The 20,545-nt window shown below is 37.2% G+C and overlaps 1 protein-coding gene across 2 annotated transcripts in view; it reads right to left on the bottom strand.

Moving 5' to 3' along the window:
* Positions 1-14,525, bottom strand: part of LOC129243557 (facilitated trehalose transporter Tret1-2 homolog) — a 37,986-nt gene extending 23,461 nt beyond the window's left edge. For both annotated transcript variants that reach the window (XM_054880654.1, XM_054880653.1), the window contains exon 1: positions 14,427-14,525. The gene's annotated coding sequence lies outside the window, so the exon portion shown is untranslated. The remainder of the gene's footprint in view (positions 1-14,426) is intronic.
* Between the last annotated feature and the right edge of the window lie 6,020 nt (positions 14,526-20,545).

The following is a 20,545-nucleotide window of genomic DNA, read 5'->3' as shown; positions in this document are numbered from 1 at the left end:
CGATGAAGCTCCATCAAAGACCTGTGTTTATCGATGTTATGGAGAATTCAATCGTGGTCGTAGTTCACTCCAAGACGAATTTCGTGAAGGTCGTCCAAAATCAGTTGTTGTTCCGAAAACCATTGATGCTGTGCGCGAACTGATATTGCAAGATCGTCATGTGACCTATCGTGAGATTGAGACAATCTTAGGCATTAGTGGGAGCAGCAAACATTCAATATTGCATAAACATTTGACTGTCAAAAAAATTTGTTCGCGTTGGATCCCACTCAATTTGTCAATCGCTCAATAAAAGACTCGTGTCGATTGGTCGAAGGAAATGCTCAAAAAATACGATCGCGGGGCTTCGAAACACGTCTATGACAACGTGACAGGTGATGAATCATGGATTTACGCGTATGAGTCCGAATGTAAACAGCAGTCGACTGTATGGGTGTTTCAAGATGAGCCAAATCCGCCTGTTTTTTTGAAAAAACTGGACATGTCGCAACCGTACCACTAGAACAACGCAGAAGAGTGAATTCTGAGTGGTATACAACCATTTGTTTGCCAGTTGTCTTCCAAGAAATTAGGAAAACCAATCGCCAAAGACGGATCACTCTTCACCAGGACAATGCAAGCTCTCACACATCGGCTCAAACAACAGCATTTTTGAGCACCCAAAACATCGAATTAATGGGTCATCCGCCATATAGTCCTGACTTGGCACCGAATGACTTCTTTTTTTCCCGTACGTAAAAAACAAACTGAGAGGTCAACGTTTTTCGACACCCTAAGAAGCGGTTGCGGCATTCAGAATGCATGTTTTGGAGGTACCTCATTCAGAGTGGCAAAAGTACTTCGACAATTGGTTCAAACGCATGCAAAAGTGTATAGATCTTCATGGAGAATATTTTGAAAAACAATAAAGTGATTTTCGATGATTAGAATTTGTTTTTGTTCTCTAATCCCGAAATATAAAAGGCACCCTCGTATATCGGATAATATCGTAAAAATGATGTCAAAGTTGAAAAAATAGAGAAAATATAAAAAAATTCCAAATACTTCCGTCTACAGCCTCGTCAGTTATCATATCAGAAAAATTGTCAACACACTGTCAAAAAGGCTTGTTTTCATTCTTTCGAACCAAAAAAACAAATTCGAAATCGGATGAAAATTGGCGAAGTTAGGAGTGATTGTTCACATCAACCTACTGGAAAACGGTTTTTTGGCCATAAAATGAGATTTTGGGGGTGTATTGGAAATTTCTCCTATACCATTTTTCTTAGTTTTACTCTACCTACAAGTTGTGCTAGGTCTCCACAAAAGTAGAATATCACTGTCGCACAGTGTAATCCAAGAGTGATTGTCGAAAAACCAATGCACCCACAAAGAGTGACTGTATTTTTCCAAAATGAGGCCAGTCATGCAGTTCCTGTGAATAGTGTTCGCTATCGTGAGATGATAACGCACTTTTTATGGCCCGAATTGGAAGATATGGATGTGGACGATATGTGGTTTCAACAGGATGGTGCCACTTGTCACACACCTAACGAAACAATGGCTCTTTTGGGCGAAAAATTTGATAGGTGATGAAAAGATAAGGTGTACGTCGATTAGCCAGCAACAATTCAAGAGCTAAAGGATGAGATAATTCGGCACATTACGGCGGCCGCCGTAGCCGAATGGGTTGGTGCGTGATTACAATTCGGAATTCACAGAGAGGTCGTTAGTTCGAATCTCGGTGAAAGCAAAATTAATAAAAACATTTTTCTAATAGCGGTCGCCCCTCGGCAGGCAATGGCAAACCTCCGAGTGTATTAATGCCATGAAAAAGCTCCTCATAAAAATATCTGCCGTTCGGAATCGGCTTGAAACTGTAGGTCCCTCCATTTGTGGAACAACATCAAGACGCACACCACAAATAGGAGGAAGAGCTCGGCCAAACACCTAACAGAAGTGTACGCGCCAATTATTTATTTTTTTAACGGCATAGAACCTCAATTATGCCTCAGCGTCGGCTAAAATTTGGACCATCGGATGGATGTGTGCGGCCGCTATTTTATTCTATACGTAATTGAGCCATACCAATATTATCATAATAAGGAGAATTGACAATAATTTCCTAAAAAAAATTGTATTTTATTCAAAATCAAAACCAGCCCTTGAAGCTTAACCACCCTTTATATACATATGTTATGTAATATTCATTATTAAGTAACGAATTCGACTTGGAGTTCTTACTCTAAGTTATTGTTCTTTAAATTGTAGGTAAAAATAGTACTTATAGTTATTGTTATGACAGCTTGTATGAAATAAATAGAGATCTAAAAAAAAAACAAAAAAAGTTTTTAACTACACAAAAATTATGGCGTAGCATTTGACAACATTCCAGCAAACTAGCGATATATCCATTCTGTTTGACAAGTAAAACACATCTACAGTAATACAATTGACGTGATAGGTTTCAATCACCTCGAAATATCAACAAGTGGCAATTAAGACACCGTTAAAACATTTACTTAACAGAGTACTTAACATGTGTCCGTACATATGTATGTCTGTCACTATCAATAGATAATTTCTAAAACAAGTCAAGCAAGCGACGTCACTGCTACCACTCGTACGCACTGCCGCTGGTACATTCGCCGTCATCAGGCTCTCAAGATAAAATATATTAATATGTGCTTTACTTTTAATGAAAATGCTATGCGATTTTTATTACGCCGCTTCAACAGAAACTGGTACAAGTTAGTGGCATGAAATAATAAACCAAACGGGAACAATAAAAACGATTTCTCAGAATATGCAAATTGCTCTAGTAAGTGGAATTCATTTGGAGTGCATTTCCGCTGGATTATATGTTTATGATTTATTACAATCAATTTATGCGAATATTTGCATATTAAATTTCATTTTTTGCGGGCGCTTTATCAGAGTGCGCTTGTGCCTATGTGGCGTTCGGGGTGGCGGGCTGCCACTGCTCCGATATGAAGCGAATGAAATGATAAAACCAATTGTTCCTAGTAGAGGCCGCTCTTCGGCAAAGCTTTTAGCGCACTCGTAATTCTTGCCTGCAAAAGAGCTTCACGAAAAAATCAACGGCTTTAGGGAAGTACTAAATACGAGTATATGAAGAGAGATCAGATTGGAGATAATTTTTGCCAATAGGGGTTTTTTGACAGATCACGCGTGAATACTGTCAAATTAAATACATAATTTTTTTCAGTATTCATTGACATTTCATCATGAAAAGACTTACGCCTCAATTACGTTTACAAATCGTACAATTCTATTACAAGAATCGACGCTCTGTGAAAATCATCGCACCCTCAGGCCAACTTATGTTGAGCGATGAGGGTCATTTTTGGCTTAAAGGCTACGCCAATAAGCAATATTGCCGTATTTGGGTTGAAGAGCAAAGCGAAGCTATTCAAAAACAGCCATTTTTCTTGTCCTTGTTCACTTTTCTCGGGAGCACAGGGCCTCTACAAGACTCAGTCTTGCGTTGGTTTCGTTAATCTATTTTGATTTCTGACAAGGTAGGTGATTAGCTTGCCGCTACTACCCGTAAGTAGTGAGAATGCCCACCTGTCGTTGCTTAGGAACAAGGCCTTCTTACTGCTTGTGTCTTTCTGTGTTTCATATTTTTCTGGCAGAAGGATCACACAGATGATTGAGGACTTCGCTAAATTTCGTGTGTTTGCTCTATTACCACGATCGCCCGCTTCCTCTTGCTGGCGCCACTTATGCAATGCCACTGAGTTTGCTTGTTTTAGCAGTCACAATGCAAATAATGCGCTGACTATTGTGCGGGAGTAAGGATGGAAAGGATAAGTTTTTGGGGTTGAGGAATGAATTTTGTTTTCTGTTTTAGAAACAAGGAGAGTAGGTAAATTTGGAAAAGTACGAGGATTGTGCTTTAGTTGTGCATTTACGCTAGACTACCGAGGGCGGTGGTTAAAAACAACTCTTTTGTGCGGGCTATGGATTGGGAAATCATCGGCCCATATTTCTTCAAAGACGAGGCTGGTAACCGTGAATGGCGAACGCTATCGCACCATAATAACTGACTTTTTGATGTCGAAAATTTAAACCCGCGATCTCCACATTATTTGATTCCAATAAGACGGCTATTCTTGATGTTGTTTCACAAATGGAGGAACCTACCGGTTTAATCCGACTCCGAACAGGCGTGGAGCCTTTTCATGCCAGAAATACACTAAGTGATTTGCCATTGCCTGCCGAGGAGCGACCGCCATTAGAAAAAACATTGTCTTCATTTTGGTGTTTCACGGAGATTTGGATCTACGTTCTCTCCGAATTTCGAATGGTAGTCACGCACCAACCCATTCGTCTTCGGTGGCCGCCAATTGATCACCTTATTTTTCTTCACCGTCGCACCACTGGTATGTGGGACGCGCACCCACGCTCTCGCGTAACCTCGGGGAGGACTCCCCTACGTAAGTGTCCACATTGTACCTGCGTCCAGTTTGTGCTTTCTCTTACGTAGTGCGTTTTCTATATAGAAAGCCATCTTCTCCGAAATTTCTTTTTTTTTTCTAAAGTTTTTGAAACTATATTTTCGGCCGTTACATTTTCTACTACGGCTTGGAGTTGTTCGGGTTCTGCTTGCCACCTTTGGCATTCAAAAAATGTGTGACTCACGTTATCTGATAAACAGTGGGGAAAATCCACTTTACCCATCTTGAATAGGTTGAAAGTCGCCGATTATTCTATGTATCGATTTTCATGTAGTTCCCTCGTGTCATCTGGCTTGCCACTCGTGGTTTGTTTGTTTAAGTTAACCGCATTTCTTTATCGATCAATTGCAATTAAAAACTCTTTCTTTATACATAAATATTTATATAGCAAATGGAAAATTTTCAAAATGTATTGGTTAATCGGGTGTTGCCAGATTGGCTGTTATGTATGTATGTATAATTGGCGCGTACACCCTTTTTTGGGTGTTTGGTCGGGCTCCTCCTCCTATTTGTGGTGTCCGTCTTGATGTTGTTCCACAAGTGGAGGGACCTACAGTTTCAAGCCGACTCCGAAGGGCAGAAGTTTTTTTATGAGAAGCTTTTTCATGGCACAAATACAATCGGAGGTTTGCCATTGCCTGCCGAGGGACGACCGCTATTAGAAAAATGTTTTTCTTAACTTTGGTGTTTCACCGAGACTCGAACCGACGTTCTCTCTGTGAATTCCGAATGGTAGTCACGCACCAACCTATTCGGTTACGGCGGCCGCAGTTACCACTAAGAAAAATATTTACTGAGAAAAGTTGCAATTCCAAGTGTCAAATCGGAACACGTTTTTGTTGCTGTACCGTTAAAACATTATTTAAAAAATCCTAGAAGCGAATATCTGAGAGGATAAGAAATAACCGCCTAAGTCGATATAGAAAATAATCGAAATACAAATAAATATATTTTATCCGTACGCTACTCTAGGCAAAGGTAGGAACTACCGCCTTTACTATGTATTTAAACAAAAAATTATTGATTGAAATAGGTATATTGGCTCAACGTATTAGTTTGCGTGAAACATATTCTATGTATATAACGAAGCTCAAACTTTGATTTGTAATTTGTAAAATAGAAGCAATAAAGAGTTTTTAGTCATCAGTACTTGCCAATTTTTTGCTTGGAAATTTTATAATGTAAAATGAGTCAAACGAATTTCGGTTCTATCACTTAGATTTGTGTTCTTTTGTGGTTAAGTTCTGCTTTTTTATCTCATTCATGGCGCAAAATTAATCAGTCTCTCGGCAGATGTTATGATTTTTGCAAATGGCGTCGTGCGTCAATTATATTTGACATTTGTGAACTACAAACAAATAAGCCTCGGAGAGCAGGAGGTCCACTGCAGAGTCAGAGTCATATCACTCAAAATCATTTATTTTTTATTTAGTAAAAAGAAGTATACTAAAACATAATTGGATGATTAATTTTGCGCCACCTTGTATGTATAATGCAATGCGAACTTTGAAGAGAGAGTTTCACTCAAATCGTCTTTCAACTCCAAAAAAGTTATATTTAATCAGCGATAGGAGTTAACATAATTGGATGATTAATTTTGCGCCACCTTGCATATGTAATATAATATAATGCAAGTTTTAAAGACAGAGTTTCACTCAAATCGTGTTTCGACTTCAAAAAAGTTATATTTAATCAGCGATAGGGGTTAACATAATTGAATGATTAATTTTGCGCCACCTTGTCTATATAATACAATGCGAATTTTGAAGAGAGAGCTTCACTCAAATCGTGTTTCAACTCCAAAAAAGTTATATTTAATCAGCTATAGGAGTTTCCATAATTGGATGATTAATTTTGCGCCACCTAGTATATATAATACAATGCGAATTTTGAAGAGAGAGTTTCACTCAAGTCATCTTTCGGCTCCAAAAAGTTATATTTAATCAGCGACAGGAGTTTTTTGGATAATTTAAGTAAATTTTTTAACTTCAACCAAAACTAGATAATTCCAAATATACAACTTCTTACTTCGGGCATTCACTTAAATGAAGATTATTCGCTTACACTTTTTAATTAAGCCATCCCCACTTTAGTGCGCTCAATAACTGTATAACGCACAAGGACTAACTGACTTATTCTCATTTAAGTTGGGGTTTTTTATGAAAATGTAGTTTATTTTCCAAAAATCAATATAAATCTGAGTTCCAAACTTGGCGCAAACTTAAAAAAGTTCAATAAATTTTCACCAAAATTTTACACTTTTTACTAGGTTAAGTTGGGTTAGCCAGGCTGCTTGTCTACGACAAGGCACTTGGTGGCCCTAAAGCCCATTGTGGTACCTGCATTTGATTTCCATCCCCTAACTAAGTTGCTTAAACCATTTAGATCTTTTTAAGAAGGTAACTGGTCCCTGCTCCGATGAGACACTTTGCAAATTTCCCAGGCCTTCCAAGAAATAATCGCCAAGATATTTGGCACGGCTTCTTTGAAGTGCAAGGCATTCACAGAGGATGTGTTGTACCGGTGCTTTTTACGAAAAATTTTAGACAAATTTTCGAGTACGCAGTTTCATAGCTTACTTAATTTTGATGCAATGAAACTTCCATAGTTTTGAGTGACTGAAAGCTTGCGCTGGTTTTAAATTTTTTTTTTCCTGACGGTATTTCAAATATAAAATATAAAGAAATGTACAATACCGCCTGCAAAAAAAGTTCTCAAAAATCAACGCAATTTTTGGAAGGTCTCAAACTTGCACCACTTGCACTAGTACCATGTAAAAACGACATAGTCGAAGTTTTTATAAAAATTCTGTGTGAAATTTTGATGAAAATTGTTTGTTCTTTTTTAAATTTTCACAAAGTTTGAAACTTGCATTTATATGGTTTTGTAGTAGAATGAAGCTGGTCAGTAAGTTCTAGTGCTATAGTTTAGCACAGATTTTAGTTTTTAACAAAATCGGGACAGACTAGCAAGTACAGCACTCAGACACAATTAAGTCCAGTGTACTGCACTCGGGTTCCCTTTTTAATTTTCTTTAAATCTACTCGACCTCCGAAGAAATCTGTATAGATCTTGTGGAGCCAAAGAGCCAAGGTGATCGCTTTTTAATGCATCACTGCCATAGACCTCAAGCCAGATTCGAGCGAAGGCCAGGCAGAGGCGCAGAAAGTGGTCCACCGTCTCATCTTCCTCTCCACATGCTGGACAGAGTCCACTGTCTGAGATGCCTTCCATTACTATGTATGTTCTTCGTCCATAGAAAGTGGCCCGTCATCAGTCCAACCAGCTGCCTACAGTCATTTCTGCTTAATGATCGGAGGAACTGCGCCAGTCGGTCGGACATGACAGATAACATCAGTTTTGTGCATCTGCAGCCTCTCTCTCTGCCTGCCAGACTCGCTTGTGGGTTAAATCAACCCGTTTGCTAACCGTGGCTTTGATGGCTGCAGAAGGGAGTGGCAGAACGGGCTCCAAGAAGTTGGTCTCACAGCTCATCCTAGCTAAAAAGTCAGAGATTTCATTACCTGCGATACCTACAAAAAATAATAATTAACATAACAAATTTATAAAAAAATATTAGTTTGGGGTAAAATTAATCCATTATTTTTTCGTAACATTTTTGCGCGAACGGTGTAAAGCTGATTAATGGTCGATCTTTAGCTCCTGGGCGATGCTAAGACTATTAAAATGCCGCTCAATTTCGATTACTTCTTTGAGTTTATCGACATTTTTGACATTTTCTTCAACATCAAAAAGGCCTCAACGGAATCGACGAAACCACAATTGCACGTAATTAACTGTTACAGCTTCGACACTACAAACATAATTCACAATTTCAGCCACTCAGGCCTGGCTTGCAATGTCATCTTTGTCATCATCTTTGTTGACTTTTACTGTTAACTCGCTGTAGGTTAGGTTAGGTTTGGCAGCTGCATCGCACATAGAGACAACGATGCCACTTAGACCACGAAATGGATCCGTTGTGAACCGCGGGGGCTGAGCTACATTTCCCTCTCCATATTAAACCATCCTGAGCTTTTGACAAAGCGTAAAAGGTTGTTGCTTCTTGCTAGAGCCGGGCATATGCAAAAAAGGTGTTGAATTGTTTCCAACTCCTCCTCATTCCTGCAGCTACGACAGAAATCATGCATGTAAACGCCTAATCTCCTTGCATGATTTCCTATAAGACAATGTCCTGTGAGGGCCCCTACTAAGGTCCTGATAGGGACAGACAGACGTAAATTTAGCCTTGGCCATGTTTGCATAGCAATTTCACAGGTGTTAACGCTAATCCATCTCTGATTTGGAGACCTGATTAATGCGTCCTTAATGAGAAGCTTACAAGTTGCGAAAGGTATCTCCATAAAATTACTTATGTCTGGCATACAGATACCTTCTCTTGCAGGTTGGTCTGCCCTACAGTTCCCTGGAATATCTCTGTGGCCTGGAACCCAGCACAAGATTATACGATATTGTTTGGCCATCTCATTTAGAGATTGGCGACAACGTAAAACACTCCTTGATGTTGTTTGGAATGCATCCAGGGCTCGTAGGGCAGCTTGGCTGTCTGATAGAATGCAGATATCCGTTGATGATATTCTGTTTATCTTTAGCCATTTTAAGGCTTCATGAATAGCGTTTATTTCCGCTTGAAAAACACTACAGTGATCCGGTAGTTTAAAGGATTCACTAATAGAAAGCTCTTCGCAAAATAACCCTGATCCTACACCGGTATCCATTTTAGACCCGTCCGTGTAGATCTTAACGGGTGTGTTGGGTGTTGGATCTTCTTCAAACCATTCCAGTCTAGAAGGGATTTTCATTAGGAAATTCCTTTCGAAGCAGAAAATGGGAGGGTGAATATCACAGTCACTGGGTATATCCGTGTAGGAGTCTAAGATGGTTGAATGTCCCTGTGTGACAGTCTTCCATTGTGAGCTCGCTTTGAGCCTTACTGCGGAGCAGGCCGCTAAGTATTTGCAGAAGAGATCTAGGGGTGGCATTTGTAGTATGATATCCAAAGCCATGGATGGCGTGGTTTTCATGACGCCACACATTGCTAATTTCGCTGATCTCTGCACCTTATTCAATAAATTAGAATAGGTTTTTTTCTGCATAGCACACCACCAGACAACATTTCCATATAGAAGAATGGGTCTGACGACAGCAGTGTAAAGCCAATGAGCAACCTTAGGTTTAATTCCCCAGGTCTTACCTAAAGCTCTCTTACAGGCATAAAAAGCTAGGCTCGCTTTCCTAACTCTTTCTACGATTTTGACTTTGACTTCCAAGTCAATTTCCTATCTACGTTTAGACCCAAGTATGATACATGGTTTCTTCCGAAATCACAAGAGCTTCCCCCTTGAGCATAATTGGACTTAGTTGAGGGATTTTGTGTTTCCTAGTGAACAATATGAGTTGTGCTTTGCCTGGGTTGACTCCTCGACTACACTTTTCTGCCCACCTAGAAAATATATCTAGAGCATTTTGTATTAGGTCTCTTAATGTAGATACAAATTTACCAGAGACAGCAATGACAACGTCATCAGCGTAAGCTATCACCTTACAGCCCACCGATTCCAGTATCAACAGAAGTTTATTTACCACTGCGTTCCATAGAAACGGTGAGAGGACTCCGCCCTGCGGTGTACCTCTACTTACCAATCTCCTGAGCACCGATTCTCCTAGATTCGCTTCAATGATTCTGCTATTTAGCATTTTGCCAATGAAGCCTACCAAGCCCGGTTCTACCCCAAGAAGCTCGCTGTAACTCACAACTGAACAACAAACAACAACAAAAAAGCAAACGAATTTTTTAGTGTGAACTATCAGCTAGACATCAAACATAAATTTTGGATTGTTTGATTACTACTTTACGAGATAACGAACACTACCGCCGTCTGCCGAGAATTGGCAAAAAACTAATTTTTTAGTGTAAATTATCAGCTAGACAACAAACATAAATTTTGGATTGTTTGAATAATACTTTACGAGACAACGAACACTACCGCCGTCTGCCGAGAATTGGTGTGTCGTGGTCGGGGTTTCAAACCTTTGCGTTTTCCGAATGATAATTACACACCAACCCCTCTTTCAGCCATGGCAACTATTCCAACTACTTCTTCTTGATTGGCGCGATAACCGCTTACGCGATTTTGGCCGAATTTAACAAAGCGCGCCAGTCGTTTCTTTCTGGTGCTAACCGGCGCCAGTTAGATACATCAAGTGAAGTCAAGTTCTTCTCCTCTTCCTCTGCTATCACCAGCTGGTACCGCATCGAATACTTTCAGACCATTCCAACTATAAGTAGAAAAAATGCATGCGGCCAATTTTGTCTGCGAATAGAACCGTTTTAGTAGCGAACTGGGTGAACCGTAAGCCCTGACAGGCAGTGCTTCTTTTATTGTAAAAAAAAATAATTTAAAGTTATTTTCCGCATATTTAATAAAAAAACAAATAGTACCGAACTTTTTGTGTCCTAATGTTTGGATAAATTGGTTAGTAAGGTTGTTGAATTCACAGGCCTTAGCTCATGCAAATATCGTTGTATTTGTGAATTACTATGAAATTTCACGACCAACTGTTGTTGCCTAAAGAGAGCAAAAACAGAAAATGTTGAGTGTCTCACAGACCAATTCTATGCTCTACAAATCAAAAATTGTATGCTACTTATACTGTTGTAAAAATATTAAGAACGGAAAACCAGTCAGAGTGCTACAATAACAAATTCCAATAAAAATGTTTGCACTTTTACTTTTGATTCCTCTCGCAGCGACTTACTTGTATTACGTGATATACTCGCATGATATTCTCCGACTTGAGATGTTCATAGGAATTTAATACACCATCATCAGTTCACTTAGTGTCATAAGAGAAATATGTGCGCATATGTATGTATGATATATTTGTACATAAGCTTCATCCGCTACATATTCTACGATTGCGGTCATTGCTTGTTCATCGAATACCGCAAACAATTGAAAGCAGCTCCCTTTGATGTAATGCACTTGATTTCAATGTTCAATAAATTTTTTGCGCCAATCAAAGAAATTACAACAATTTACGATATGCATAATTATGCAGATCGGTTTCAATTACAAGTGCCAACATCCGCATACAAATATACGTACATACATATGTAAGCATTGTATTGATTGACATTGTATGTAGGTCTTGGTAATTGAACCCATTTGCAGTGCATTTAGAAAAATTAACAAAAAAAGGCATATTTCACTTGGTGCCTAGTACTTACACACACATACACGTGCACATATTGAAATATGCAATTCGTAAATGGTACAGAGTGTATTTATTTTTAAATAATAATATATTAATGTATCCAAACTATTTGCATAAAATTTACATGCACGACTATCGTGAAATTCATTGCATCGTAGCAGCAGCTACGACGATTAGAATCTCATTACAGCAGAGCTATTCGCTGAATGGTACTGAATGCCTGCCTATCCACACCAGTTGTGAGAAGTTGTAAATCAGAACAATGCACTGTAAATTTATAAGTTTTACGGGGAAGCGCTCGAGAAAAGCTTCTAACAAAAAATAAATGCATGCAAATTGAAAAGTTACTTTGCATATACGGAAGTCTTGAAAAAAGGGATTTATCTTATCAGCCTCGCTAAAAAATAGATTTGCTAACTAAATGAGTGAGTGACTGGCTGCCAACTGCTGACTGCGGCAGCCAACTGCTTTAAATGGGCTTAAAATTCAACTAAAAATAAATGAGAAGTAAATGCAAACAAGCAAAGTGACACGCGTACGAGTATGCTGGCATACCCGTATTAATGGCAGTGATCATAACGATTACGGTAATGGCCATCAGAGCGCGCAGCTTTCGCCTTTTATATCTGCAATCATGTCGAAATGTTGCCCTCGAAGCGGGCACCAGATGTCACATGGTGCTGATGTAACCAAATACGGTGACTATGATTTTTTTTGTTTTTGGTTGGGTTAAAAATGCCTTCGCACCATATAACGGGTGATTTTTTAGCTATTATCTTTTTAAACAGTTGGTTTAAAGAGCTGACGCACGTTTCGTGTTTTGTTTCACTGTCAAACATCTTCAGTTTGGTCTATAATTTAACCATGAATCGTCTTAAAAACGAACAACGCTTGCAAATCATTGAATTTTATTATAAAAATGCGTGTTCTGTTAAGGGGTTACGCCACTCTAGCTACTGTAAAAAAGCAGTTTTTTAAGGATTTTTTTTACATTGAAAGAAAGGTGCCAGGAAAAAACTTTTTAAGTATATTATTAAGCATGTATTTAAGTGTAATTACAAATATTTTTATTGAAAAATATTACAAAATGGCGCCTTTGGAGTGAATCTCTGAACGCGCCCTGCGAAAAAGGCACTTCACGGCAAGCAGTACAACTGACGTAAATGTCCACCTAAACCAAATTAAAAACATTCTTCTCAATCGACGTGAGTATAGCTGTAGAAATACGTACGGGATTTTAGAAATATTGAAATTTGTGTATTTTGCAGATGTTTGAAGTCAAAAGTAGAATTTTTCGTCTAAAATGGAACCGTTAATTGTTTATAAAAATTTTTCTAATTAATTAATAAAAAAATCCGTACGTATTTCAGTGCGGAATAATGTTCTAAAGATCCTTGTACAATTACAAGTGAAAATATTAAAAATTGTTTGTGTTATGCTGCTTGCCGTTTTGAAAAATCACGTTTTGAGATAAACACGCTTTAAATTTGAATAGTCGGTTCAGAGACGTCAGAGGCGCTCGCGCAAAAATGCGAAATATTAGAGATAAACATTTTTTTCACGCATAGGACTTTTTGTTTTATATTCTAAAGAGTTTAAAGCATCTTTTAAGCAAACAAAAAAAATTTCGATATTTTGAAAATCCTAGAGTGGCCTAACCCCTTAAGAAAGTTTATCGCGCGCGTCTACCATTTTATGGTCAGTTTAATCGACCCCCTGAAGAGGCTATTCGAGCTATTGTGACTAAATTTAGAACCAAATTTACATTATTGGACATCAAACCACCAACACGCTTACGTAGAGTGCGAACTGAAGAAAATATCGCAGCTGTATCGGCCAGTGTTAATGATGACCATCAATTATCAATTCGTCGCCGTTCGCAGCAATTGGGCCTCTGTTACTTAACAACGTGCAACATTTTGCGAAAGGATTTAGGTGTGAAGCCTTTCAAAATACAGCTGGTGCAAGAATTGAAGCCTAACGACCTACCGCAACGCAGAATTTTTGGTGAATGGCCTCTTGGAAAGTTGGCCGAAGATCCACTTTTTTATCGAAAAATTGTGTTCAGCGACGAAACTCATTTTTGGATCAATGGGTACGTAAATAAGCAAAATTTGCGATTTTGGAGTGAAGATCAGCCAGAAAAATTGCAAGAGCTACCAATGTATCCAGAAAAGGTCACAGTTTGGTGGGCTTTACGGGCTGGAGGTATCATTGGACCGTACTTCTTCAAAGATGCTGCGAATCGTAACGTAACTGTGAATGGTGAGCGCTACCGTGAAATGATATCCAACTTTTTTTTGCCCAAAATGCAAGAGCTTGACTTGCATGACATGCAGTCACTACTAAAATCAATATCAAAGTTGAAAATCACTTCATCACTAATGTCGCCGTCTGTGTGAAAATCGAACAATCGGCGCTTATTTCGGATGGTTTTAAATATTTATAAGCAAGCAATTAAGTAATTTTTCACTGAAGCCTCTGCTGCCTAATAATTTTATTACCATGTAAACTTTTTAAAATAAAAAATAAAAATTCTCACTGGTCAAACGGTGGAAAATCAATGCCCAATAATAAAAAAAAAAATCAATCAAACATAAGAAAAGGCAAAAGCAAAAAATTGACACTGGAAACCCCAAAAGTGCCTTCAGGAGCTTAGGGGCTTTTCACTGTTCTTTATATTTTGCTTATAGATATTAAATATATTCGAAAGAGATATAACACCTTTTGCACAGTAAAATATTTAATGCAATCAGAAAATTTGATTTAATTTAATTAGCAAACAACGACTTGGCGCACCCGAGTACTTATTAAAAAGTGACGTACCCCTAAATAACGCAAGAACTAAATGAAGGGTTGTAGAGCTTTAAAACGTCGCTTAGAGGAAGAAAGCTGCATGAGTGCAAAAGTCAAACAAAACTGAGGTAGTTGACATATCCACTAAAAAGTATGCGTGCGGACTAGTACCGCTCCGAATGGGACTAGTGTTCAAATACTGCAATTTTGTTGAGAGTCTCATACATTTCTCCTAAATTACAATATTTCTGAATTCATGCAGAACGAATACTCGAGATGCTGAGCCTATAGCGCCTTTTGTATCTAAGGGGTTTGCTCCATTTTTCTGCATTTTAGCGGAAATGGTTTAAAAGTAGGTTATTCTTAATCGAAAGGATAGATCTTTGGAATTTAAGAATACACTCATTGGCTTTCAAACGCTTTTTCCCAATAAGACCTCGAGCCTTGAGCAGAATCATAGTTGCCAACTTGCTGCTTTAAGAGCTGGATTTAGTAACTTTTGAAAAATAGAACCCAAAAAATACTGGCATTTTTAATGTTTTTTTCTGAACTAAAATGCTATTTAAAACTATGCAAATTTAAATGCACAAAAATGGATTCAAGCTAAGGAAGAAAAAGAATAAAACAGGTGGAAAAAGGAAGTTGCGACTTTAGATTAGAGGACCGTTCATGAATATATTAAGGGGTTAAGGGTAGTCAGAATTTTCAAAAAATTGGATTCGTTTTGAATTTTCTTCAAGTATAAACATTCTGCGAATATTTGAAGTGAATCCGACAAATACTTTTGAGTTATTCAACAATTAACAAAGGGCGCTCGGGTGCTCCGGAGCCGATAGCAAACTTTTGAAATCCTCTTTCTCAAAGTTATGGTATTTGAACTGCTGATCACTGTAACTTAAAAACAGCTTGGTAGATTTCAATAAAATTTATATTGCTTTTGAAAAACATAAAGAACTCGTGCCCGATTAAAGGGCTTTTATTTTCAAAAATTTAGATTTTTTTAACAATTAATTGTCCGTTTTTTTCACGAGAATCTGAAAATATTTCCTAAGTTAATTTTGAAAAAAAAGGTTATCCATTAGTAAAACTAATTTCTTTTTTCCATTTGTTTTTTCAGATGAATATCCAAGGTCTTGTGATGATCACCGCAAGGGACTTCTGGAGAAACGGGCTCCACACAAAGAGCGATAACTTTTACAATTATTAATTTTTTTTTTTTTGGAATTTTGCCAATGTCAAGTCGAAGCATGATGTATTAATGCTAAGTTTTTATTTTCCTCTAATAAAGCAATTGACTAGCAAAGAAAAATTATTGAAAATCATAATTTTTTCCGGCCTCTGACTACCCCTAACCCCTTAACCGCTTCAAGCTACTGATGAAATTCACCAGCTGTGTCATATTTAAAGCCGCAATATTCGCAGTTGTAGCAAAAAAGTACGAGACTAGATGTCCAATTCTTTGCCTCACGAGAGCAAGGCAGCTGAGATGATCCCATCTCGTCCTCTAAACAGCTTCCGCAGAAAGGACTTCAAACATATGATGTCGAAATTACACAATTAATATGACTAGTAAAAGTGAACTTTGTGTGAAAAATAAATGTCTTACATGCATGTAATTGATAAACAAAACAAATAATAAAAGAAGCCAAAATACTACTGGGACTCCAGATGACACAATAGTATATTAGCATATGATTGATGATCGTGAACAACAACCACACATCTGCGATTAAACAGATAGGACTCCAACCAACGCAGAAATAGGAAATGGCAGCAAAGGTATGCTAATTCCTTAACAATAATCGCATGCGAAACTCTGTCAAATGTCTTAAAGAAATCCGCATACCTATACGACATCGAATTGGAAATCTTTCTGAAAAGCTGCTATGCAATCTTCTGAGAAGACAGCCAATTTGAAAACAATCGATCTACCAGGGATAAAGCCGTACTGTTTGGGACAAATTAAATTTTGACTGCAAAAAACATCTCATATTTTGTAATGCATTCAAATAACTTAGAGGTAGTCGAAAGTTTGGAAATAGGTCTGTAATTACACGCGACAAAAGCCAATTTCCGCTTGTCAATAAAATTACCAGTGGATAAAGGAAAGAAAAGCGAAATGCAATTCTCAAACTCGCAAAAACTATCGAACGGATGCTTAAAATTCGAGTTAAACGAATCGGCGTATAGGTTAGCAGCTTCATTAGCAGAATTCACACTTTTATCACTCATGGAATGCTAGATCACCTTTTTTCAATTTCATGAAACTTCAAAAAGCTTTTGATTTTGGTTTTATATTGGCTTTATAATTTAAAATGTAGTTATTATGTAAAAACTTAACTAAACAGTTATATTTTTTTGGATTTGGACCCGGTGGTCTAGAAATTTCAAAAAATCGATTTTTTTGGTTTTCGATATTTCGAAAGTATAATATCTTAAGAATATACTGTGAAATTTTCATGAGGACATTCCCAATATTATAGCTTCTACAGCCCCAACTAGGTAGAGAGCGGTCCGCGCGCTTCTGTACCGCAAACTTTAAACTCAATTATCTCAAAATTACTTTTTCCGGCCTGGTGTTGTCAAACAACAAAAAACAACTATTCAACCGAATCATCTGAAATTGTTGTAATATGTTGTTCACAACAACCGCACTAGAATCATATAATATTATGATTTCAATTATTTCGTTTTTTTTTTATTAACTGAAAAACCCCGATTTTTAGAGTGCGCCATTTTGTCAAAATTGTTTTTTTTTTATTCTAAAGGGTTTTTCAAACAGAGGCATTATTTTGATATTAAAAAAAAATGCTATAGTGGAAAATAACATCAGGCAAAAGACCACCACGACCAAACTTACAGAACAATATCATTTTCATGAAATTTTCCATAACCAAATTGCAAAGTGGCTGCCCTATGTCCTTGATAGCTTCACGAATTCCATCTTTGAGGTCTTGAATCGAACCTGGGCTGTTGGCGTAGACCTTCTCTTTCACGTAGCTCCAAAGAAAAAGTCACAAGGTGTTAAATCACAAGATCTCGGTGGCCAATTGTGATCACCTCATCGAGAGATAACACTGGCCGGAAACTTTTCCCGTAAAAGATCAATGGTTTCGTTGCTTGTGTGGCACGTAGCGCCGTCTTGTTGAAAATAAGCCTTGTCCAACTTCAAAAAATGAATAGATTCTTTAGTTTTTCTTTTGAATTTACGAAAGAGTTTGTTCTGGCGTAGTGGAGAAAATCTAAACACGCAAATTTACTACTATTCATGTGTGAGCAAAATTGTTGCAGTGTGGTTGTTGTAACCTTCTAGACCCAGTTTGTAAAAGAATAAAATGCCTTTTCATCAGGACAATGCACCGAATCACTAGAGCATTTTGGCAATGGCTTAGCTTAAACCCATGAATTAAAGTTCGAATTGTTGGAACATCCACAGTATTCACCAGATTCACTAAATTCAGGATTGGCCCCTAGCGACTGGCATCTGATTCCATACCAACAAATATTCTTTCATGGAAAGCATTTTTCCTTAAATGATGACTTCACAACCGCTGTGGAAGCGCATTTTGCAGCCCTTCGAGTTTCTCACTTCAGGGATAGAATTCGTAAATAGGAATCTCGTTGGAACAAGTGTATTGATGTTCACGGAGACTCTACTGAATAATAAAGTGCATTTCCATAAAAATGTGTTTTTCTTATCGATTCGCAAAACTTATTGAACAACCTAGCAGAATTAGCAAAATGTTGAGTGTATTGGTAAAAATCGTAGAAATCAGCTTGTCACGTCCTCATCTCTGGTTTTTCTAAAAAGTTTTTCGCGGTAATGGACGCTTTGTCATAATGGGTTATAAACAACGAAAAAAGCGAATTTTCCAAAGAAAACTTTTAAATTTATTGATCTAAAAATTTGTACACATATTATGTTATCTTTTTACTATATTTTACGACGTATTATTAGTAAAAATATTTATCTTGAAAAGAAGTGGAGCTGATTTCCGGGAGCTTCTCTCAAAAAAAACGTTTTGCGGTGATCACCATATCTCTGAACTGGAGCCTCTGAAATTAAAAAACCAAACAGATTTCGTTAGAGTAATGTTAAATCTAGTAATTAAGGGGGCAGATACCTGTAAACGGCCGTATTTTTTACCCTGATTTTCATTAAAATTATTTAAAATGAAAAAGTCAATATATTTTTTTTAAAATTGGCATACACTTTATTTATACATTAAAATAGTATAAACAATTTTTTTGTTTATTTTAATCATTTAAAATGGCGGATTTTTTTGTTTATTTTAATCATTTAAAATGGCGGATGTACACTCAATTCTTCCAGGAAGGTCTCAGCGGGGCTTCTACAAAACATCAAAAAAATTTTTGTTTACTTATGTCATAATTTCTATATGAATTAACAATAAATGGAAAAAAATCGCCGAATAAAATGTTAAAAAAAAAAATGAATTTTGGGGCGAATTTTTGCTTCGAAAAAATTATTTTTTCGAAAACTTTTCGAATTGTAAATTCACATAGAAAGTAATATCATAAAAAATATGTGTGCAAAATTTCAGGGAGATCGGTCAATAACTTTATCGTGTACGCCAATTCGAAAAATATACATAGTTTTGAGAAAAAACGCGTCTAAAGTTTGAATACATGGAAATTCAACAACTCCCTGCGCTCGAACGCAAAGAATAGAGTCGTCACGGTTGACGATCTATAATATAAGAAATACTTAAATGGCTCAATTACGTATGGAACAAAATATAGGCCAAATGGGTTTGCGGCCTCGGCGGCACACCTCCAAAGACCACGAAATACAAATAGTTCCTTATCTAAAGGGAGGTTAAGTTTTAACGGCCGGTGTTGATTTTGAATAAAATACAATTTTTTTAGGAAATTATTATCATTTCTCTTTATTAAGATAATATTGGTGTAGCTCAATTACATATGAAACAAAATATAGGCCAAATGGCCGCTGCGGCCTCGGCGGCACACCTCCATCCGATGGTCCAAATTTTCGATGGCGCAGAGGCATAATTGAGGTTCTATGACGTTAATGTGCCGAATTATCTCATCTTTTAGCTCTTGAATTGTTGCTGGCTTATCGACGTACACCTTTTCTTTTAAATAACCCCAAAGAAAGAAGTCCAACGGTGTCGTTGACGTTTAGGTGTGGTTCCCATTCAACATCGGCCCTTGAAATTTAACCACCCTTTATTTACATTTTATGAAAAAAAAAAAAAATTTTTCGAAATTTTACAGGTATCTGCCCTCTTAATCGAAGGAATAATAAAATATAATTTTTTTTTTTGCCAAAATAGCGGTTTCTCAAACATACAAACAATCGATTTTTGACCAAAATTTCGGTCTTAAATTGTTTATAAAAACTATTTGTCGGTGAGAAAAAATCTTCAATTAATTACTAAAAAATATAAATTGTATTAAAATTTGAGACTAATCAGTTTAGCGGTTTTCGAGTCATGTTGGTCACCGACTTTGAAACACCATTTTGAGAAAAACGCGTTTAAAGCCCGACCTTCAAGCACTCTGAAACGCCTTTTCAAATTTGAGTGTAACTTCGAAAATATTCACGAAATAAAATCAATTTTTTTTTATTTCTAACTGTATATAATGGGCAAAGTTACTTGTGATTCTCACGCCAGCTCTTGCATTTTCGTATTATATTTAAAATAACAGTCAAATAAATTCCAAACCGCCTAAAAGCATGCAAGCCCTTTCACTCTATCCATTTCGCCTTGTGCGCAACTTCTTCCACAGCTTTCAAAACTATCATCCACCCCGTTTTGTGTTCGCATTCGTTGACAAGCAGCACAGAGCATCAGCTGTTTGGCATAGTTTGTGTTGAACAACAGCTGCGGACGAGTGAAATGAATTTCTAAATTGGAAATATTTGTGAAAATTGTCAGTGAAAACATTGAACTCATTGACTGTCAATTACAATATTTTTTTTAATTTATTGAAGTGCATAAATATTGTGTTGAGAAATTGTGCCGAAATACGTGTAATGAATTGAGTTTTACGTGCGCTTT

Source organism: Anastrepha obliqua, chromosome 4 (assembly GCF_027943255.1).
Source record: "Anastrepha obliqua isolate idAnaObli1 chromosome 4, idAnaObli1_1.0, whole genome shotgun sequence".
Taxonomy (NCBI): domain Eukaryota; kingdom Metazoa; phylum Arthropoda; class Insecta; order Diptera; family Tephritidae; genus Anastrepha; species Anastrepha obliqua.
This window is presented reverse-complemented; position numbering and strand designations above follow the sequence as displayed.